The 24,613-nt window shown below is 35.4% G+C and overlaps 1 pseudogene; it reads right to left on the bottom strand.

The window, feature by feature from the left end:
- The window catches only part of LOC111756600 (chromobox protein homolog 3-like), a 59,950-nt pseudogene extending 36,423 nt beyond the window's left edge, over positions 1-23,527 (bottom strand).
- Positions 23,528-24,613: the final 1,086 nt, after the last annotated feature.

The raw sequence follows: 24,613 nt of genomic DNA, 5'->3' as shown, positions 1-24,613 counted from the left end.
CTCTGCTTCCATCTTTTCAAGATCTTCTTTTTTCATGTTTCTCTTTATCTTCTCTTCATGTAATTATATCAGTCTTTGCCTTTAGAAGTCCTCAATATAGGATGGTTTGATTTCAATAAGTCAATTTATCATAATTATGCCTGAAAAAACACTTTTTCCAACTAAAATAATATTCTAAATTTTTGGTTGGAGTACAAATTTTTAAAGAGTGACAATTTTAACACAACATGATTTTTCTAAAACTTGCGAGTAAATATTCATAGCAACTTCATTTATAATAACCAAAACAATAAACAAACCAATTGCACATTGGTTAGCTAATAGATAATTGTATTACTATGTCTATATAATGACATAGAACTCAATTACAAAGCTAGAAATTACTAATTGTCACTGTGTGGGACCTGGGCCCGTGGGAAGTGCGCAGAGCCTCAGGGGAGATAAATCACACCGGACACCAGGCTGATGGCACGGATCCCACTTTTAATATGTGTCCACCCTCTTATATAGGCAGGGCTGATACCCGGATGGGGGCGGAGCCTAGATGGCATCCCAGGGAGTTTGAGGGCGGCTCCCGACTCACTGGTTCTGCTAAGGACATTCCGGGGTCTGAGTCTGCTCAGACCTTCTCCTCTGCCAGAGCCATGAACCAGGCCTCCAGACCTTTCCCTCTCTCCCTGCTAGATTCCCCTCTTTTTTTTATTAAAGCCAATTGTATGGATGCCATCAAGGCTTATTGTTAGTGTAATGTTTGTACCCGTTAATGAATCATATGAAGAACTGTTATCTCATAAAATATCAAAATGTCCAAGAGTCTCAGGGTTGAAAGATCGGCTGGAGACAATAAGCACTGCAGATTGTGTAGAATATCAGTGAGTAGGATGTCAGAATTAATCCTCTCAATCATGCAAATGTATCTCAACTTAATTTTTGTAGATGAATTGTGAGACCCCAAGTCTATAGTTCGTGTGATTATATTAATGTGACATTTCCAAAAAGTATTCAGACAGATAAAGTAAATAGTGGGTTATAAAAATTAGGTTTAAATTCCCAAGAGCTGGAGAAACTATTTTTCACTGAAGTAAACATTGTATATCAATATTTTAATGGTGCACAAATTACTTATAATATATCCTTGCTATCTATGCCATTTAAAAGCTATTTTATTGCAGGAAAATTTAAAAATAAATTTTAAAAGTATAATGGGAATAGATTTACATTAATCTCCATAGGAATAATACAGTATCAGATGTCACAAAAGTCATGTAATATTGAACTAAAATTTCCTTTGTAATGTTCAAAAATTAAATTATGCTCAGCAATATTTATATTGCTTTCATTAATTATGTAAAAACTCATTTTACCTGGATTTTACACAATAACATAAATTTAACTCTTTTTCACTTACTAACATTACTCCACAGTTTGAATGGTAGAATTCAAGTCATAGCAGATACTTATATATTTTATAATCAATAACTTTTTCTATGTTTATGTTGCCATATTTTGTCAAATATTAATGATTTATTTCTGTATTGAATTTCTATCACTTGAGTAGTCAATAAAGCTTTTCCTCTTTATAGGAGTTAGAATGTGACTATGTCCTTTACAAGTTTTCTTAACGAGTTTGATACCTGTGTGGATTTTACAACGCTGTACTCACCAGCTTTAAGATATGTCTGTTACTTTCTCATTGCTGAAACACAATACTCAAAACTCAATGTAAAAGAGAAACAATTATTTTTGCTTCATAGTGTATAGTTTCAGTCATAGTTGGCTGGTGCTATGTCTGGGTAGGATGGAGGGGAGAAATCGTTCATGTCATGGCAGGGAGGAGTGAGTGAGCCTTCCTTCCTTCCCTTTTAGTTCTGCCCAGTCTATAAACATACTGATTGGTGCCACCCACAGCTAAGGTGGGGCTTCCCACTTTAGTAAGCCACCATCCACACCCAGAATGCTAACTCAATCAGGCAACTAGTCCAGTATCATACAAACATGATGCAGAATCACACCCCCATGATGAAGTCGAGCCCTGGAAGCTCTGCTTATGAGCACAGGAGACCTGGGTGGACATTTAGATATAACGTATAACAATAAAAATTGATTAATCTTTACAATAATACAAGCATTTTAATATTATAAAGTCTGTAACTTCAGAATTTTCAGTGTTTCTTATATGCTGCTTATTTTATTTCATTTTTAGTACATATTTTCATACATATTGATTACATTCAACATAGGAAGTTTGTACCTGTGGATAATGTGTCAATTCTGTTTACTTCCCATTCTCGCCCATCACTTTAACTGTTGTTCCCACCACCATTTACAAGACCTTTGTTCCCACTTTTCCTGTCATCATCTTTCTTATTTGTTTTGGGTCCACTTCCCCGCTGCTGCCTTGTGTCTTGCCCATCTGAGTTTGTTCTTCCCGCTTCCTAATATTTACCTTGCATTATGCTCCTCATTTACCAATCGTGTTTCTCACACAAGAGAAACAGTGTGATGTCTACACCCATGTTCTTGAATATTTCAAGTGTGTGGTCTGGAAGTACATACATTTTCCTTCAAATGACTCATTTATCCTTACTTATGGCATGGTAGCATTACATTGTATGTAAATACCACATATTCCTTATCCATTCACCTTTTGATGAGCATATGTACTATTTATAATATTTAGCTATTACAAACTGTGCAGCTTTTGCCATGAGTGTGCTTCTATCACCTTAGTATGACACTTTAGTTCTTTCTGAAAGATACCTAGAAGGGTAAAAGCTGAGTCAAATTAATCTCTTATTCTACTTTTTTAAACATTTCTAAACGAAACAATCAGCTTGCCTCCCTGGTAAGTGGCTGTGCCTCGGGCAAGCTGCGGCCACCCCAAGGGGAGAATCACCAGCATCTCCTGAGACCTGTGCCATGTTGGAACTTGGGGCACTGGCAAACCAAGCAACCAGCTTGCCTCCCTAGTACATGGGACGTGAGCCTACTGGCACATGGGCTGAAAATCAAACATCTCCTCTCTGCTACCGTTGTTAGCAAATGAGAGCTAGAGATCTGAGCACCTCTTGGGAGACTGACCATATGCAATATAGTAAATCAGGAGGATTTCCTTCTACCATCTCTTTAAAGGCAAATATTTTTATCACTGTTTTGCTTTGTTCTGATTAATGGTATTGCTCTATTCAATATTCTGTTTTGATAAGTTCTATAATGTTTTGTATTTCATTTGATTTTGCTCTACCTGATTGAAAGAACAACTCTTTTGAAGATAACAAGATACACTATGGTACCTATTGCTGTTATCCTGGTAACCTGCTGCAAAGTTCTGTACCAATTTTGCTGCATTATTTTTGATTGGCTTTGTTCTATCTTGTTCTGTTGTATCTTATTACCTTCAAAATAAGAAGAAAAAATGAAGAAAGAAAAAGAAAGAAAGAAAGAAAGAGAAAGAAAAAGAAAGAAAGAAAGAAAGAAAGAAAGAAAGAAAGAAAGAAAGAAAGAAAGAAAAAGCAAGCAAGCATCTATGCCGTTAGGTCCCATAAACATAAAGAACCTCAAAAGCATAGAGAACATAGCATATTGTCTGTGTGAGGGCAGAAGAGGAAGTCTCGGCTCTCCTCCTTCCATGTAAACACAGATCTAACAATAAGACTAAGCAGTTTTGTAAGAAGGATCAAATCAAGTTAGGAGGTTGCAGGTGCTACAGACAAATTCAAAACCCAGGCCAACCACCCTGAAAAGGGTAAGAAACATGTCACTTTCCCCACGTAGTTCCCACTCCAATCTGGCACAACTTAGCACCCAACACTTTACAACTCCTCCCTAGAATGGGAGGTGGAAGATGGAGACTTTCAGTACATGCCCTGTGTAGTGAGCTTTCTCATTTTTGGGACGAGCCACCTTATACCCTTAAAAGAGGAGAGCTTTGCTTTGACTCACTGTTTCAGAAGTTTTGCCTGGCCACAGTAGCTCAAGCCTGTAATCCTAGCTCTCTGGGAGCACAAGGCACGAGGGTTACATGTTTGAGTCCAGCCTAGGCAATTTAGCAACTTTAGGAATCTTAAAAAATTAAAAGTGTTTGGGATACAGTTCATAGCAAAGCCCACTATCACAAATAGTTTCAAAGGTTTCATCCCATGGTTGCCCAGCTCCAAGGCACAAAAATGGCCGAATGTATGGAGCCAAGCTGCTCATGGCATGGCATCTAGGAAGCAGAGATCAGAGGAAGAGACTTGGAAGAAGGAGCAGGGACCAAATAACATCCTGGTTATGTCTCTGTCACCCACTTTCTCCATGGGCCCCGCATCTGAGGCATCACATTCAGCTGTAAACTTACCAGTATTTAACCAGTGTTTCCAGCCTTCCAGGAAACTCTTGATCTAGTCAAATTGACTAGTTTACAGTCCTACCAACAATGTAATAGGTTCCCCCTGCCTCATCAGTACTTGTTATTTTTTTTTTAATTTTTGATAATAGCCACTTTTTATTGTAGTGAGATGGAATTTGAGTGTTACTTTAATTTGTATTTCTTGAATAATCAGTGCTGTTGAGCATTTTCCTATATTTATTTTCTGCCTGCATTTCTTCATCTCAGAAATGCTTATTCAACTCATTTTCTCACGGGTTGGATCTTTAAATTCAGGAAATGTGAATTTTTTAAAGTTCTTTATATATTCTGTGAGTCTTTTGATTGTGGAGTAGTTGGAAATTATTTCATATTCTGTAGGTTGTCTCTTTATTCTGCTGGTGATGTCTTTTGCTGTGCAAATCCTGTTCATTTTATGTGACTCCAATTGTTGATTCCTTATAATATTTTAGTGAAACTGTGGTTTTATTCATAAAGTCTTTCCCTAAACCTATGTTTTTAGAGTTTCACCTATTCTATCTTCTACTACATTAAGTTTTTCTATTTTTATACTTAGATCTTTGATCCATTTTGATTTTAGTTTAGTGGATAGTGAGAGACATGAGACTAGGTTAAATTTTTTGGCATATAGAAATCAGTTTTCCCAGCATCATTTATTAAAAATGCTATTTCTCTTCTAGTGAATATATTTCACCCCTTATGTCAAAAATAAGTTGGATGAGTGTGCTTAAGTTGTTTCTGCAGCTTTTATTCTGTTTCATTCATCTTCAGATCTATTTTGTCCAGTACCATCCTGCTTTATCGTGGTAGGTTTGTAGTATAATTTCAGTTTGGGAATTATGATGCCCCTGCCTTGTCTTTTTGCAAGAATTGCTTTTGATATTCTACATCTCTCTTAGTTTCAAACAAATTTTAGTATATTTTTTTTCTAGTTCTATCAGATATGGTATTGGTATTTTGATTTGGATTGCATTAAATCCGTATAACAGTTTTGAAAGTATAGCCATTTTCATTAACTTGGTTCTGCCTATCCAAAAATAAGGAATATATTTTCATCTTCTGATATCTTCTCAAGCTCCTTTTTCTGAGTATTTATTGTAGTTTCCAATATGCAACTGTTCACTTCACTGTTACATTGATTCCTAATTATTTCACTTTCTTAATGCTATTGTTAAAGATGTTGTTTCCCCATTTTCCCTGTCAGCAAGTGTACTATTCAGGCACAGAAAAGCTATTCATTATTGAGTTTGACATTGTATCCTGCTATGCTACTGAATTCGATTATTAATTTTATGAGTCTTTGGTTGAATTTTGGCATCTTCTATGTAAAGTATCATGTCATTACTAAGTAATGATACTATCACTTCTTCCTTTTCCATTCTTATTCTTTGTAATTCTTTCTCTTGTGTAATTTCTTTGATTAATGTTTCCAGGTATATATTGAACCTTTTCATTCCCTTTTGCATGGATTTGATTATTTCTTTCATGTTTTTAAGATTGGATAAAGATTTTTCTGTTTAGTTTAATATTTAAAAGCACCAACTTTTCAAATTACTGGTTCTTTGTATTGTTATCTTAGCCTCAATTGCATTAATTTTTGTACTGATCTTTATAATTTCCTCCTTTGATGTGATTTGGATTTAAGTGGCTCTTCTTTTGCTACAAGTTTGCTACAAGTTTACAAGTTGCTCTACATTAGGATTTTTATTTGAACCCACTATGTTTTTCTGATATAGGAATTCACTGGTTATAAAGCTCTTTCATATGACTGCTTTCGTTTCATCCCATAAGTTTTGTGATACCATATAAGGATTTTCATTTAATTGTAGAAACAGCCCAGTGTCTTTAATTTTGTCTGTGCCCTATTGGTTTTTTACAAAGTTGTTGTTTAATTCCCATGTGTTTGTGTAGTTTTCGTGTTTTCTTTTGCTCTTGATTCCCAATTTATTTACACTATGAGCTGATAATGCGTATGGCATAATTTAACTTTTGTTGCTTTTCCTTAGCCATTTTCTATAAGTTAAAATGTGGCCTGTTTTGCAGATAGTCCCACGTACTGCTTAGAAGAATGTTTTGGGTCTTTTTTTTACAATTCTCTTGGTTCTTATCTGATATTTCATATCCATTTTTGTTTGTTTTAAATATTTTTGCATGCTAGTATTTTGTGTATATGTACATACATATATACTTATGATTATTGTCTATTCACCTTGGATTATTCTTAAGAAGTATGCATAGATATTGTATTTCTGATGAGTCTTATCATGAAATCCACTTCCTCTGTAAATAGAACAGATACCCCATGCTTTCACATGGAGTATTATTTTCCATGATTTGAATTTCAGTCTATGAATTTATTTTCAAATTGTGTTTCTTGTTTAGCATATTGTTGTATCTTGTTTCTTGATTTGTTCTTCCAATGTATTTGTTTTGATTGGTGATTTGAAATCACTTACATTGATAGTTATAACTGATATATATTGACTTATCCTTGTCATATTATTTTTCTTTTGTTGGTTTCTGTTTTGATTTGTGTTTAGGTGCCCCCATAAGCTTCATGTAATCATAGGGGCAGCTGAATCTAGCTTTGTGATTAGTTCATTGTCTCACACTGTTGGGGTGAGTGCTGTACCTGCCCAGGGTTAGAACCAGCACACAACATAAGGCAGGTAAAGAGGTGTTTTTTTTTTTTTTTTTTTCCTCTTTTGCCTTGTTTGCAGTCTCCATGAACACCTGCTTCTGTGCTATTCCACCTTGCCTTGGAGCCAGCTGAATATGGACTGAGACCTCCAAAAACTACAAGATAAATAAAACTTTTGTATCCTAATTTTGGGCACCAGGTATTTTGTCTTAGCAATGAGAGAAAACTAACCAAGGCATTTCCCTCTCTTTTAACCCTACTTAATTGCTTACCTTTTCTGGTGGATTCTTTCTATTGGATTGTTAGAATTATTGTCTTTTTCTAAAATATCCTTTCAGTTTTTTGGAATCTTGGTTTAGTGCTCATGAATTTCTTCAGGTATTCTTCACTGAAGTATCTTATTCGCCATCAATTTTGAAAGATAATTTTGCATGATACAATGATCTGGGTTGCATGTTTTTCTTTCTTTTATAGCACAAAATACTTCACTCCAAGCTCATCTGATGGTTGAGAAGTTTGATATGATTTTGATAGAATTTCATTTGTATGTGATTTGTTTCTTTCCTCTAAGAGCTTTTAATATTCTGTTCTTATGGTGAATTCTGCAATCTTTACTATTATGTACATTGGTGCTAATGTTTTGTGTTTTTTTTTTTTTTCTGATCATGACTATTTGGAGTCCTATGTGCATAACTTGTCTATATCTCAAGTTCTTTTGGAAAGTTTTCTATTAGTTCTGTGAAAGGTTTTTTTAATGGCCTTTGTGCTATTCTGATTTCTTCATGGGTTCCAATTAATCTTTTGTAAGTCTTCTTTGCATCATGTAGCAGCTGTTTTGTTGATTTTTCATGGTCCCTTACTATTTTGCAAAGGTCTTTCCTCTGATGATCACCACCCACAAGCTGTCTTTACATCTTATATTCTATTTTCACATCTCTTGACTCTGCTGCACATTCTTTCAGTAGAATTTTTAATCTCCTGGATTTCTAATGAGTCTTTTGTATGCAATCTAGTTCTTTTCTTATTATGAATTCATTTTATATATCTTTCTTAAACTCTGTATTTTTTAATTTATTTTATTTAAATGATACAAAGAAAAAAAAGGTACAAGTAATAGAGAATTTTTTAAAAACTAACAAATCACTAGTCAATATATTCTATATTGCCACCTTAGAAATAGTTGTTCAAGTTACAGGATTAAAGCATACAAAGTGGACATTCAAGCAGTGAGACTGCAAACAGTTGTGTTCAATGATCCAACAAAAACTTAGTAATATGATCATCTATCTTAACACACCTAAACACACTTATAGTTGTATATTTTAGAGCACTTATTTTTCCCTCTTTTTTTTTTTTTTACAACAACATTTACACATTTTGGGTAATATTACTATAATATTTCTTATTATTTTTATTTTGGAAGAGAAGAAAACAAAATATGACAAAACAAAGCAATCAGTGAAAAGAAAGGAAGGACATAGTACATGATGTAAAAACAATGCAAGGTAATCAACAATGGTTACCATTAATGCCTCTTGCTACCTTAAAAAGAATTGCCTATATCATTAGGTATAATAAAATTGAACAAACAGGACAGAACAAGAGCATAAACCTAAACATTGGAGACATTACAGGACTTCAAAAGAAGTTAATAGTCAAACCAGAATGGATGTCATAGTGAATCTTATTGCGTTCAAAGTAGTTGCCTTTACTCTCAAACTTGATACTATCAAACAGAACAGAACAGAGTAAAATCAGTCAAAACAAGATGGTGGGAGCAATACAGGGCTTCAAATCAAGTTAATAGGAAATCAAAAAAGTTACTATAATATATACTGCTAATTTTTTTTATTTTCCCTTAATTAAAAAATAATAATAAATAAATAAATAAATATTTTTAAAAAGGGAGAGATTGAGATAAAAGAGGACATAACAACATAATAATACAGTTCAAAGCATAACAATTTCAGCAACCTAATGCTTCACCACAAGATAACCCGACTTAATAGTAGTTACCATAGTGATTCTTTACTTGAAATATTTGAGTATATCTTCATACACTATGGCATCAAACATGTCAAGGCAGTGTGAAACCATTCAAGAGGATGAAAGTATTACAGGGTATTTAGAACCAGCTAATGGAAAACGAACAATGGTTTCTATATTATCATTTTGCCTATAAAATTTTTGTTTATACTATCACATATAATAAAATTCAGTAAGATAAAACATGATAAACCCAATGGAGACAGAAGAGCAACAGTTTGGTGGGACTTCAAAACAAGATGATATTAAATCGGCACTAGCTATTATGATGTATTGTTTTCTTCAAAATAGCTGTTCATATCATCACAGGCAATAATATCAAACAGTCCAGAATAAAGCTATTCCAATTAATGAGTGAAAACTTTATAAGGCTTCAAAGCCACATAATGGGGAATCCTGATTACCACATACATTTATACATTTGAATCCATTCTTACAATAAGGAAACTATTTGGTATTCATACATGCGAGTTTGATTTATTTCACTTACGAGTATGATCTCAAGCTGCATCCATTTATTTATAAATATCTCAATGTGATTCTTCTTTATAGCTGAGTAGTGCTCCATTGTATAAAAGTACCACAACTTTTTTATCTATTCCTCAGTTGATGGATACTTAGGTTGTTTCCAAGATTTGGCAAGTACAAATTGTGCTGCTATAAACATGGGTGCACATATATCACTGTGGTACAATGCTTTCAGTTTTTCTGGGAATATGCCTAGAAGTGGGATAGCTGGAAAAATGAGACTTCCAATTCCAGCTTTTTGAGAAATCACCAGACTGACCTCCACAAAGGTTGAAAAAGTCTAGACTCCCACCAAGAGTGCCAGCGAGTTCCTTTTTACCCACTGCCTCTCCAGCATTTGTTATTGATGGTTTTCTTGATCCTGGCCATTCTTTTAGGAGTGAGATGGAATCTCAGTGTGGTTTTATTTTGCATTACTCTAATGACTAATGATGACAAAATTTTTTTCATGTATTTATTTGCCATTTGTATTTCTCCATCTGAGAAGTGTGTATTCATCTCAGATGCCCATTTTGACTGGGTCTTTGAATTTTGGAGATCTGATTTTTTTAAAAATTCTTTATATGTTTTAGACAGAAGTATTTTGTCTGAGGGAGACTTCAATAAGATTTTTTCCCAATTTGTGGGTTTTCTTTTCAATATGCTGGAGATTTTGTTTGACATGCAGAAACTTTTTAATAAGAGGTGATCCCATTTATCGATTCTGGGAAGTTTTTCCAGGGCTGTTTGAGTCCTGTTCATGAATTCTCTACCTACCTCTATGACTTCAATATTTCTACCCAATTTGTCTTCCCATAGATTTGGTGTTTCTGTTTTAATATTCAGATCTTTGTTCCATTTAGATTTAATTTAGTACATGGTGTTAGGCATGGATCTAGTTTTAGTTTTTGGCATATGGAGAGCCAGTTTTCCCAACACCATTTATTAAAGAGCCTGTCGTTCTTCCAGTGAACAAGTTTGGCTCCTTTATCAAAGATAAGGTGGTTGAGTGTGTTTGTAGTTGTGGTTGTATCTTCTAATCTATTTCGTTGACCTTCAGCTTTGTTTTGAATTCAGTACCATGTTGAATTTATTACAGTTGCTTTGTTGTATAACTTCAAGTCAGGGATCGTGATGCCTCCTGCCTTGCTTTTGTTGCTTAGAACTGTCTTTGCTATTCTAGGTCTCTTCTCGCTACAGATGAATTTAGGAGTGATTGCTATAGATCTATGAGTTATGTTGATGATATTTTTATTGGGATTGCACTGAATCTGTATAAGAGTTTTGGGAGAATGGCCATATTCACAATATTTATTCTTCCTATCCATGAGCAAGGAATGTCTTTCTATTTTCTGAGATCATCTTCAATTTCTTTTTTCATTGAATTATAGTTTTCCCTGTATAGGTCTTTCACTTCTTTCGTGAGAGTAATTCCTAAATATTTCTTTTTTTTTTTTTTTTTTTTTTGGTTGCTAGTGTGAAGGGTATGGCTTCTCTTATTTCTCTCTCTGTGTTTTGTTGTTAGTGTATAGGAATGCTATTGATTTTTGAGTATTGATTTTGTATCCAGCTACGTTACTCAATTTATTTATTAAATCTAAAACTCTTTCAATGGAGTTTAGGGGATCTTCTATGTAGAGTATCATATCATCTGCTAACAATGATAATTTAACTGCTTCTTTTACTATGTTTACTCCTTTTATTTCTCTCTCTTGTCTAATTGCTCTGGCTATTACTTCCAGTACTATATTAAATAGGAGCAACGATAAAGGACATGCTTGTCTTGTGCCTGATTTTAAAGTAACGGATTTCAATTTTTGGCCATTTAATAAGATACTGACTGTTGGTTTGTCGTAGATGGCCTTTACTATATTGAGGTTAAGACCATCTATTCCAATTTTCTGTAAAATTCTTATCATGAATGAATGTTGGACCTTATCAAAAGCTTTTTTGCATCTATAGAAATGATCATGTGATTCTTACTTTTGGCGTTAGTGATATGGTGGATTATATTTATTGATTTACATATGTTGAACCATCCCTGCATGCCTGGGATGAATCTTACTTGGTCATGGTGTATAATCTTCTTGATGATTTACTGCATCCTATTTGCCAATATTTTATTGAGGATTTTTGCATCTGTGTTCATTAGGGAGGTTGGTCTAAAGTTCTCTTTTTTAGTTGAGTCTTTCTCAGGTTTTGGAGGTAGAGTAATATTTGCTTCCAGGAATGACTTGGGAAGGATTTTATCCCTTTCAATTTCAATGAAGAGTTTGAGGAGTGTCAGCATTAGTTCTTTTTTGTATTTCTTGTAGAATTCTGCAGTGAATCCGTCTGGGCCTGGGCTCTTCTTTGTAGGTAAGGACTTAATTACATTATCAATTTCATTAATAGAAATTTAGTTTTACATCCTCTTAACCTAGCTTTGGTACTTCATATGTTTCTAGGAATCTATTTCTTCTGTGTTATCAAACCTATGAGAGTAGAGGTTTTTGAAATAGATGTTGATGATCTTCTATGTTTCTATAGGGTCAGTAGTGATTTTGCCTTTTTCATTCCTTATTACATGAATTTGAGCTTTTTCCTCCTTTTTTTAATAAGGTTGGCTAGGGGCTTATCAATTTTATGTATTTTTTTCAAAGAACTAACTCTTTGATTCATTGATTCTTTAGATTGTTTTCTTAGTCTCTATTGCATTGATTTCTGCTCTGATTTTTATAATTCCCTCCCTTTTTTGGCTTTGGGCTTGACTTGCTCTTCTTTTGCTAGATGTTTGAGGTGTAGCATCAGGTTGTTCATTTGTATTCGTTCCATTTTCCTGATGTGGGAAATCAGTGCAATATATTCTCCTCTGAGGTCAGATTTCATTGCATCCCACAGATTCCAGTGTATTGTATTTGTATTTTCATTTGCTTGTAGGTATTGTTTAATTTCTTCTTTAATTTCCCCTGTGATCCACTGATTACTCAGAGTATATTATTCAGTTTCCATATGTTTGTGGGATTTTTGTGGTATCTTTTATCATTAATTTCTAATTTCAAAGTGCTATGATCCAATACCAAGCAAGGGATAATTTCAACTCTTTTGCATTTATTTAAATATGTTCTGTGAGCTAGTATATGGTCTATTTTAGAGAATGACCCATGTACTGCTGAGAAGAATGTGTATTCTGATGTTGTGGGATGAAACAACCTGTATATGTCTGTCAAGTCCATTTGTTCACATGTGTGATTCAGTTCTGTTATTTCTTTGCTGATTTTCTGTCTGGTTGATCTGTCCCTTGGTGTCAATGGTGTGTTAAGGTTTCCTGTTACAATTGTGTTACCAATAATTTGATTTTTCATTTCTGTTAATACTTGTTTTATATAGCTGGGTGCTCTGGAATTTGGTGCATATGTATTTAAGATAGTTATCTCTTCCTCTTGGAGTTTTCCCCTAACAAGTATGTAGTGACCTTCTTTATCTCTTCTGATCATTATTAGTTTAAAGTTGACATTGTCTGCAAACAGAATGGCTACTCCTGCTTTTTTAGAGGTTCCTGAGGCTTGAAGTTTTGTTTTCCATCCTTTGACTTTCAGTCTGTGAGTATCCTTTTGGGTTAGATGGGCTTTTTGTAGACAACGTATGGTAGGATTTTGTTTCTTGATCCATTCTGCTAGTCTGTTTCTTTTAATTGGTGCATTGAGACCATTTACATTAACAGTTACAACTGTTATATGTTGGTTTAATGTTGATATGTTATCTTTATGCTGTTGCATCTTTATCTTTCTGTTCTGTTTAATTGTTGCTTTGCTTAGTGGTTTTTTCCTAAGTGTATCTAAACTTTCCTTCAATATTTTTTGCAGGGTTGGCTTGATGATCATGAAGTTCTTCAGCTGTTCTTTGTCATGGAAGGATCTTATTTCACCATCGATTTTGAAGGACAGCTCTGCAGGGTACATCAGCCTAGGCTGGAAATCATTTTCCTTTAGGATCTGGAATACTTCACTCCATGCTCTTCTTTATTGTTAGTGCTGAGAAGTCTGGTGTGATTCTGATAGGTTTTCCTCTGTAAGTGATCTTTCTTTTCTCTCTGACAGCTTGTAATCTATTCTTATGTTGCATCTCTGGGATGGTGATTATTATATGTGTGGGTGTAGTTTTATTTTGGTTTTGACTATTTGGTGTTCTATATTTTTCACTGATCCTGATTTTGGTTTCTGATCTCATGTTTGGGAAATTTTCAGCTATTACTTCTCTAAATATCCTCTTGACATCCTTTATGTCATCCCCTTCTTTTTCATTAATCCCCATCAATCTTATGTTGTTTTTCTTTGCATCATCTTGTATTGGTGAATTATTTCCTGATTCCTTTTTATTTTTAAAAGATTTTTTTTCCTGTCCACTAGCTGCAATCTTGTCTTCAAAGTCTGAAATTCTATCTTCACTTTCATTGAGGCAGTTTTTACAACTTTCAGTGATTTCCTGTATATCTCCATCTTGTCTTCGGTTTTCTCATGTTCTATTTAAAAAAAAATCTTCTCTGTTTTGAGTCTTATGGCTTGTTAGTTGTAAGTTGCTTAATTACTAGTATTGAGACCTCTTTAAGGAATAACTGCTTTTCACAGATATCTTCTAAGTATAACTGACTACTAGCTCTTGAATATATCCAGGGTGCTGCCTCTTCAATTTCTGAGGATTAGAAGTTTCTGCCTGTTTGGTCTAGGACCAATTCTTTTGTTTTAGATTGTAGTGTTATTTATGACACCCTAACAGTCTGAAGTTCTATATGCCTCATACAGAACTTGGTATAAGAAAGATCAATTGATCACAACTATGTCACCTTGGCTAAAGTAGTGCAATCAATAATAATAATAATAATAATAGCATCTGTCACAGAATAGAAAATGACAAACTGTCATAATCATAGGTGCAAAACTTATATTCAAAATCAAAGACAATTCAGGTTATATAACAGAAGTATGAACTTAATAGGGTGATTTTACATTAAAGAGATAAAATTAAAAGAGATAAGCAGACAAAATGGAAAAATAAAAGAAAAAAATTTAGAAGCAAGGTTAAGGGACAAAGGAAGATTACCCAAGTCTTAAGAAACTGAGGAAGAAGACAAGAGAAAAAAGGAAAAAAAAAAAAAAAACAAAAAGAAGAACAAAAGAAATCAAAATGACTAAAAACAGTATTCTCACCTTTAAAAAAGTAAAATCTAAACAAAAAATGAACAATAGCTATAAAAGCAAAGAAAAAAAATTTCTGTGATTTCATGCTTGTGGTTGTCTCCTGAGATCTCAAATTTTGTAGTAATGTCTAATTCAGACTCTGACTCTTTTGTCACTCATGGATAAAAGCAGCTGTCAAAATCCACTTCCATGCTGGATAATCTCGGTAAGCTTGCAGTAGGTTTAGGTTGAGGTGCTACTCCTGGTACTTCAAGGAAATTTAGGCTGATCCTGGCCTCTAGTCATGAGACTGAGCCTAAGCTTTTCAGAATACAATACTAAATGTCTCTTTCTTGCCTCACCAACGCTCATGACCCTGGTTGTGTCCCATGGTTGTCCTTCACCCAATCACTGTGGAGGTTCAACAGTGGATAGCCCTGGGATGAAACCATCTCTTGCTCCCCTGAGTCTCAGGTTAAGTAGGTCTCTCCCTAAATTGACACCTGGCCAAGTAGTCTCTCCAGGGCATGTGGCAGCCACTGGGGCTGGGATACTCAATGGCTGTTGTAGCACAGGGCATCCACTGCTCCACTTCACTCCTATGTTTCTCCCTCAAAGCCTCTGTAGTCACCCATCCTCACACTGTATTGTTTTCATCCTTGTTTCTTACACTGCAAGCCAGAGATAAAGTACAATATACCTCCTCTTTTTCCCCACATACATTAAAGGCTGTCTCTTCACTTTCACTGCAGATTTTGATTTTTCTTTCCAATTATTTCTGGGTCCCAGGGATTTACCTTCCTTCTGTTTTTCATGCACAACTTGTTATTTTCCAGTGCTAGGTTCCAAATATTTGAGAGGTTTACAGTTCTGTCATGTTCCCAGAAGTCTGTACTTCACTTTTAAATGAATAAACCAATTATTATATCATGAATAATGTCTTCATTTATTTTTTGTCTGTTCACATGTATAACTCTTTCATTATATTCATCTGTCTATAATCAAAATTTCATTAATCAAACATCATATTCTGGAAGATTATTAGATAATACAGCTTTTATTCTCTGTTTTGTCTCTTTTATTTCTAATTAAACACATATATGAATTATTACTACGTTTAGGGAGCAAAAGCCCCAGCTGCAAATGTTCCAACAGACAAAGACTGGCCACTGTCCTGTAACATCAGACAGGAAAGGAGAAGTGGTCAAGGGGCAGAAAATAGTTTTAATTTGCATAATCAGGCTAGATTCAAGTTGTAGTTTAAGATTAATCTTTGAGGGGCTGGGGATTTAGCTCAGCGGCATAAGCACCTGCCTTGCAAGCAAGCAGTCATGATTTTGATCCCTGGTACCGATAAAAACAAAAAAGACAAACAAACAAACAAACAAAAAAAGATTAATCTTTGAGAGGCTTACCAGAAATTCAAGGATCTGCCTAACTAGTGGTTCTCAGCACTGGCAACACAGGTAATCCTGCTCATTGTCTGATTGGTTGGTATCTGGGGACCAGTTCTTTCAAATTCTGGGAGAGTCATCATCATCTGAAAAAGCATTACATTTCATAAGTAGATGAATTCTCCTGCTTTGGCGGGTAGTCTCCGTTTCTCTCAAGATGTAACCCTTCCTGCTGGAGGGAGGCAACTTCATTAGGGGCTGACCTGTGAGATTCTGTGTTTCTTAGAATCTCAGGAGAGTATAGATTGAGAACAATATTTAGGGACTTTTAGGCATAGTTCTAGGGACCGGGAACTGAATATTGTAAAAGCTGGTAATTAAATATTGCTGTAAATGCTGACAATCACTTAAATCACTCTTATTTTGGTGCCTTCAGCCTTGAAGGTAGATGTGATAGACTAGGTAAATTTGGGAGACTAAATAAAAGCAATATACAGTTACAAAATGGACAAGGAAAATTACAATTTTAAAATTATACTTTTAAAATACTGTACTTTAGCATATAAATATTATTCAAAACATTTTCTCTTCCAGAAAAATATTTCCTAAGGGTTTTAAAGGTGTAGCAAACAATCAAATTTGGTGCTAGGACCATGCTTTTCACGTGAGTTGTGCTTCAACCTACAGATCTGCACCAAGCATAATCATTCTGAACTAGCTTGCAGATGAGTAACTGACAGTAAGAAATACTGACTGTTTCTCTTGATGATACTTCCAAAATCACATTAATATGCCCTGCTTTGAACCATATTGTCATATATTTTAAGTTCTCATATCAGTAACATTATTTATGAAAATGTAATTGGCAATATCAATTTTTTTATTGAAAATATACTTTGTTTCAATAGCCAAAGTCAGTGTGTCCGTCTGGCTGATGATCTTAACTAGAGCTTATTTTTAGACTAGGGTTATATTATGAACATCCTGCCAGTTAGGTTTTACTTTCAAGGAAACATGATCCATCTTGTCCTTTGTCTCTTTCTCTCTGACATTATTTCCCATATCTGCTCCCCGGATACCACAAGCCAAGAAGCTTTGCCCTCTCAGACTCTAATATCCTGGTTTCTCTGCTTCAGAGCTGTCTTACTATGGACTGACTCTCCTTAAAATGTGAGTCAAGTTATTTATACTTTTGGTTGCTCACATAAAATAATCCATGAAGAATTTAAGCCTGTGTGTCTGAAAAAAAGAAAGTGTTAAGCATGTGACATATTAAACTACATCATGGTTAAGAAAAAGGAGAGATGAACTGATCTTTTTTGTTGTTGTTGTTGTGCAATTTGGGTATTGCTTCTCAACAACTGGAAAGCTGACACTGACAATACCTAAGTACAGAGCAAAACAAGAATCTGATCCAAAGTTTTAGGATAAAAAGAGATATAAAACAAAGCAAAGATGACAGCTTTATCCTGCTCTCAGTTATCCACTGGCCCTCCGCAGATTCAGCCTGTATGTCCCTGTTCTAAACTGAGCTCATACTTTTGTACACAGCTTCAATTCTGCATTACGCTTCCTGTTTTCTTTCATATGAGTTCCAGTAAGAGAGAAAAAGCCCTAAATTTTCTTATATACATTTCTTCCTGTTATGGCTTTTGTCTAAATTTACTTGTAAAGCCTCATATGATCACAAGAGAGGCTTTTCAGAGGTAGCTGGATCTCTAGTATGCGATATTGGAAATAATGGCAAGTGATTACTAAGTTGGTCCAATGATTGAATTAGCATAGTTCTGAGTATGAGTAGCAGAAAGACCCACTCTGAGTATGGTTGGGCTCCCTGGGTGGGACAGAAAGAAGACAGTCCTGCTGTTGCTTCTTTCCTGCCTTCTGCCCACCAAGACCTGTTTGTCCTCAGGAAATGCTATTTTATCATACCACCCAGCTTTGGAGCCAGCCATATATGAACTGAAACCTCTAAGAACTTGAGCTACAAAAAACCTTTTAACTTTGGGTGTCAAATACTTTTTCTCAGTGATGAGAAAAATAACTGAGAAACTTTCAGTTCATTTTTTAATATATACCATCCTAGTTTTGTCACTTTCATTGTTCCATTTGTAACCAGAAGTTGACATTAAATTTAAGATAGGAGCAATTCAGTCACCTTTGAAAATGCTTTGGTTGAATGATATTAACAATGTCAATTGTCTTAATTATAATTTTCTATTATGTATATATAGTATTGTATAAGTATTACTACATAGCTCATCAAGGTGCAGAGAGTGAACTTAGTGTAAACCCAGGACCCTGTTTACCCCATCTTTGTCTTTGAGAATCGATATATTTGAAACTCTTTTCCTTCTTTCACAGCTTCCAAACTACTTTCTTTCATGATGGCAATGCTTATAAACCTAAATCTCAAATCAAATATCTGTTTTTAAATTTTTATGTCTGTTAATGTTGCCTGTTTTTATTTTTAATCTCCACCTTTTAATATTCTTTAATCTTTAAAATCCCATTTTTCTCCTTATATATTTTTCACTTTATATTACCAATCAATGACAGTCTAATTGAGTTTCATCTGTATTATATTTTGTTACCTGCTTTTTAACTGAATTTTTCTGTTGCTTTATCCTTCTATAAGCTTCCTGCTTTTTCCAGACTTTGCCTTTCCTTTTCCTCTGGGCTTCTTTTTGAGATGCTAATCCCTCTGTGATTGACTTCTTTCTCTTTTAGCCCTGAACCTGGACTTCATCTTTTGCCAATCAGCCAGCGCCAGAGTTCTTGCTCTGAACCAGGTTTAAGCTTTATTGCTTATTTCCCAGACAGAAAAATGATCTTGCTGATTTTCATTAAATTTTTCATACTTTTGCTCCTACTCTTCTGTCTTCTCATTTCTCTTTTTCACCAACTTAAAATGCCTTCTCTTTTGTCTTCAGTTTCTTCCTGTAGACCTTAGTCATGTAAAATTACTCCTTTTTAGTAGCCAGATACTCATAGTTCATCTTCTCAAAGCAAGATGCAAAGTAATTTGCTTATGTTTTCTGATGTATTTTTATTAGGACTAGTGATTTTTCCCACACCTCTCCAGTGTGGAGACCTGGAAGTTGTAGCCATCTCATTGTCTTTTACTCTCACCTGAGCCCCTCTATTTAATTCTTTGTAGTTGTTTGATCTTATTTCTCTCCCTTTGTGATACATATACTTGTGTCTAGCAGTTTTATTGAAAGGTAACCTAGAGTTGATGATTAAGTAAAGGAGACATGTATGTTTTATCTACACTGCTTATGTGTCTGATCTTCTTCTTTGCAATTTATCAGGGGAGAGTGTTTTCTATGATTTTTCATGCTCCTGGCTATATTTCTCCTTTACCTGTGAACACTTCTCTCTAAATTCATATGTTAACTGTCTTACTTGACACCTTTCCAGGCCTACTCTCTCTCTCTCTCTCTCTCTCTCTCTCTCTCTCTCTCTCTCTCTTTCTCTGACTTTCTCTCTCTCTCTCTCTCTCTCTCTCTCTCTCTCTCTCTCTCTTTACCATTGTCATTCTAATTGTTGAAGTCTAACTGCAAAGGCAAAAAATTGCATTTGTATTTCCTATTAATTTATTTTACAAAGCTTAACATAATCTTAACTTATCCTTTTTTCTGCCATGATTCCCTGTCCCTAAAACTACAGTCAATCTCTTCACTTGTACCCTTTAGTTTCCTTCAGTAATTCAGTAAGAGGAATTATATCATCAGAAACTTGATTGTTACTTCAGTTTGTGAATGGGAATTTTAAATTTCTAGACTGGGGAGTAAATCCGCTGGTGCATTCCCAACAGTAGAAACTGGACAGGTATGAGAGCATAATTCATTGTACCTGAACTCTGTTTTAAATTTCAACTGAATAACTCGATATTTGACTGCTTTATTTTTCATCAGACAGTTTTCATTCATACTAAAGAGTTATCCTATGTTGCTAAAATTAAATGTAATTTTACAGTAGTTGATTAACTGGTAAGATTCCCTAACTTTATTTTGTAAAAATGCATTTATTCTCTCAGTGCCACTGTCTTTCTCCTGTTGTTTTAAATCATATTTTTATAATAAGTTACAAATGATATACACTCATATGTATATGTATGTGTTTGTGTGTGTGTGTGTGTGTGTGTATATATATATATATATATATGATAAAAATTTTCTTATTCTTTTCACTCATGGTTAAGTGTCAATTAAAAAGTTGATGAATTTGAATAAAAATATATTGCTTTGTTTTCCACATTAAACATTGTCTAGTTGTATTGATATTTAGGAATGAAACTCCTGACCTACTATATCCAGTACAAGTTCATGTTCTCTAAAATTGAAAAATGAATTTTAGGAGCAATGGAGATTAAGTGTAGAATGTATTTATTGAGAGAAAGAAAGCTTCTATCTGAGAGAGAAATGTTGTACCCTGAAAATGAGACCCCAAAATGTTTTCCAAAAAACAGGGCAAGAAAGAATAATGAGCACTTTTATTTATCCTGGCACCATCAACACAGTGCAGTTGGAGTTTGGAAAGCTGTGTAACTGGCTTAAAATTTTGACAGACTTTTATAGAAAGAACAATTACAAAGTAAGTGATGGGTGTGGAATAGGAATGAGGAAATCCTTTGTTTCCCTTTGCTTGAAGACAGAGAAGTTTTGCAGGAATTAACAATCCTTGGTCAGCTAAGAAATGAGGAAGACCTTTGTTTCCCTTTGCTTGAGGACAGAGAAGATTCCCAGGAGTTTACAGTCCTTTGTCAGCTAATTTCAGCATTTAATTTTTAGATAGCATCTATCCCTTGAAGAGGGGAACAATGGTTAACATATCAATCAGGTCACCCATGAAGATGGTGCATAGAGAACAGTATGAGGGAACTACAGTTACTTTACAACAATGTGTTTGGTGCCCAGGGTGTATGGTTGTAGAAAATAGTTGCTTTGGGAAGGGAATTATCAGATAATTTGGTCATATAACTTGGGTATTGTCAAGCATAGCACAGGATGACAAAGCTCTTTTTTTGCTAGTATACAGCAAGAGACAGAAGGGGTCCAGAGTGGGTTACCAAAAACTCTGTCTTTTCTAGGGACTTTTATAGAACAAAATCATGGGGTAAAACAAGTTCAAGCTTGGGGGAAACTGGGAACTCACAAGACAGATGAGCATAAGGTGGAACATAACTATATTTAGCCAATAAGATTAGTAGCTCAGGTAAAATTGATTAATTTGGGGACAAATGAAGAAGCAAGGCACATAGAAAGCGGGCATTCTTAGAGTTGTGACTCTTCCCTGAGTGTTATATGGGTGACTTAAGGCTTCCTCAGTGTGATTGTGAACTACTTAGAATATCAATCCTCCGGCCATGGTGTATTTGTTAGATCTTTTGTCTTGAGGTCTGGCCCACAGCAGGAGGTGTCTGTCTCCATCTCAGTTGCCAAGTTTCTGGGTTTATGCACTGTTTTCTTTGAGGATTTGGCCCTGTCTCACTACTTGTAATATTTCTAACTAATTTAGCTGTCTGCAACTGTATGGTCTCGGGAACAAGGTTTAACTTACGTATCTAGTTATTGACTTTACAATATACCTTTATTTGAAAATACTGTGAAGGTTAAATGAAGTTCTGATAAGCATATTTAACATTTAATCATTGTACTAATGCAATATTTTTTTGACTCTTTTGCTTTTTTTGTATCATATTGTGGTAGTCCATTTCCCATAGTATGAAGAAGCCAGAAAAAATAATTTGGAAAGAAAAAATTATTTATTAAAGCACAAGCCTGGCAATGCAGCTTCCAGTAGCCAATATGGAAGACTGGGCACCTAAAAGCTAAAGGGTTTTATCCTGTAAAACCACAAATATCTGCTGGTCTCACAATACGGGGACGGGGGTGTGGGGAGGTGGGGGTTGCAGCGCACTACAGAACAGGAACACGGTGGTTATATTTCTCCGGAAGAGCAAGGTTCAGGTAAGGGTTGGGCTAACAAGCAAATTTAGATTAGGCAGACATCCTCTGGTGAAGGCACATCCTGCAAACAAGCAAGTTATCGTGCAAAAAAGCAAGTTATCCTGAAAACAAACAAGTTTAGATTAGGAAGACATCCTGTTCTGCTCTTACAGTTACCTTTGATCTTTCTCTTGCCTCCGGGGAGACTTATGAGAGGGTTTTATATAGGTTACAATATTCCCTACAGATTTTATTTGTTCTCCAAATTTTTGTTGAAGACTTGAGAACTAATCTTAATGGTGAACCAGTAACATTTCATAACCTTGGTAGTGTGACGCCATCAGCCTCACATCTTGTACTTGCTGCCTGATAAAGCTAGCTAGCCTATTGACTATACAGGGGCCTATTAAAACCAAGAGTAGCAATCCTAGCAACAGTTCAAGAAAGGGCAGAAGATAAGGCAGGATTCCATTCCAGACACTCCAAAGAGGGTTTTCAGATAGCTCTCTTCTTTTTACCAGGTCTTCCTGCAATCACTTAATTTTATCTCGAACAATGTCAGGGTTGTTTACATAAAAGCAGCATTGTTCTTGCAATGCCACACAGATCCTGCCTTGTTCTGCCATCAGGAGGTCTAGCTCTCTTCTATTTTGAAGGACCACTTCAGCTAATGAATCTATCTGATCCTGAATGTCCTGAATGGTACTCAATAATGCCTGTACGTCCTTAACATCCTTAATGGAAAGTTGAACAGAGACCCCCACTCCTGCTGCCCCCAGAACTTCCAGCATACAATCTCTGAAGCTCAGCAGTGAAATAAGTCTTATTGTCTTTGCCTATACACTCCAGCACTGAGTCATAGCAAGAAGAATACATTTCTGAATAATAAGGACAATCTTTAGGGCATGGCACCTGTTGACTAGCTATCACGTGAAGTTTTACCTTACACATCCACATTTGAAACCTCTTGTTACAGTGGGCATAGCAACAAGGAATGCTAATTTGTCTCCACAATCTATCTGAATACTATATGTATATAATCTGTCATTCATGCGAAAAGGATCACTTTCCTCTCGTATGATATGTATAAGCAAGCCACTGCTACTCTCACCACTGATATAGCCTTCTCCACAATCACAAGGGCTACTATACAAAGTTTTCAACAGCTGTTCTTTGCTTACAGGAGGTCCAAACCCACTGTGTGAGGTCGATAACAGTGCTATTAAAATCCCCAGTAGTGGGATAAAAGGGGCAAAAGCAAGAAAGGTAAAGTAGTACATGCCTGATACAATTCAACCATGCTTAGTCAATTTTACCTTTAAGGGGTTACCAGTCTGCTGCACAGTCCATTGGTCCAGGAAAGGTTGGTTTCCTTGGGTGTCCAGAACCTTCACATGAGAGTGGTGGATCCAGGGCATTTTTCCAGCTACCTTCACTGCAGTGGGAGAGCTGAGCACCATGGGTGTAGGGTCCCTCCCAGCGAGGCTCGAGGGTGTCTCACTGGTGATGCTTGATTAGGACCAGAGTACCAGGTTCCACCAGCGGGCTGGACTCAGAGTGAGAGTCTACCGGAGGATGCTTCAGCCTGAATAACCGATGTATAGAGGTCAAGAAGGGCTGAAGAGCCTGCAGGACTTAATGCGATCTTGGTTAGTCAATTACAGCAATTTTTCCTCAGAGAGTTTTGGAATGAGAGGAGAGGGTATCGGGTCTGCAGAAGGGCAAAAGAAAGGAGGCTTACCCAATTATCGCCAGTTTCCAGACACAGCTTTGTAATCATATTTTTTAATGTCTGATTCATCCTCTCTACTTGTCCTGAGCTTTGAAGCCAGTATGTGCAATGAAGTTTCCAATCAATCTGTAAGGCCTGGGTTAGTTTTTGAGTTATCTGGGTTATGAAAGCAGGGCCATTGTCAGACCTCATGGATAAGGGTAAGCCAAAATAAGGAATGACCTCATGTGACAACTTTTTAACCACTGTGAGAGCTGATTCTGACCTGGTGGGAAATGCCTCTTCCCACCCAATGAAGGTGTCAACTATCTGTTTCTAAAAATTTGATCATAAATACAAAAACTACAAACTCATTAGAGACAAAATAAGATTGGTACCACTTGAAGGTTTTGTTCTTTGAAAAACTGTTTAATTAAGAGATTGCAATGTGGTCTGTAGATCCTCCTTGAGACTCTGTTTCATAAATTGCCTAAATGGATTATAACTCCAGAGTAATTCTGAGCATGCTGTGTCTGTTTCTGTTGCTACAAAAGTAGTAGTCTCTACCTGGCTTGGTTTCATCCTGTATTCTTGCTAATCTTTCCTTTCTTATTCATTTTTAAAGACACAGTTGATGGCATATAATCAATATGTACAGTAAACATTAAAGTTCTTCATAAGTCTACTGAAGCCAAAGGAGGCAAACCTGGAATATTACATGAAAAGAGTGTATAAAACAACTCTACTTTATTCCATGATGTAGTATAAGGTTTAAAATTATTTTATCAGAGGACTTTAGCTATTCATCCTAAATCTTCTTAGCAAGTATAGAATT

Source organism: Cavia porcellus, unplaced genomic scaffold, assembly GCF_034190915.1.
Source record: "Cavia porcellus strain 051 isolate PalLab524CR breed Dunkin Hartley unplaced genomic scaffold, mCavPor4.1 scaffold_24, whole genome shotgun sequence".
NCBI classification, from domain to species: domain Eukaryota; kingdom Metazoa; phylum Chordata; class Mammalia; order Rodentia; family Caviidae; genus Cavia; species Cavia porcellus.
The sequence above is the reverse complement of the archived record's forward strand: the minus strand, read 5'-3'. Positions and strand labels throughout refer to the sequence as shown.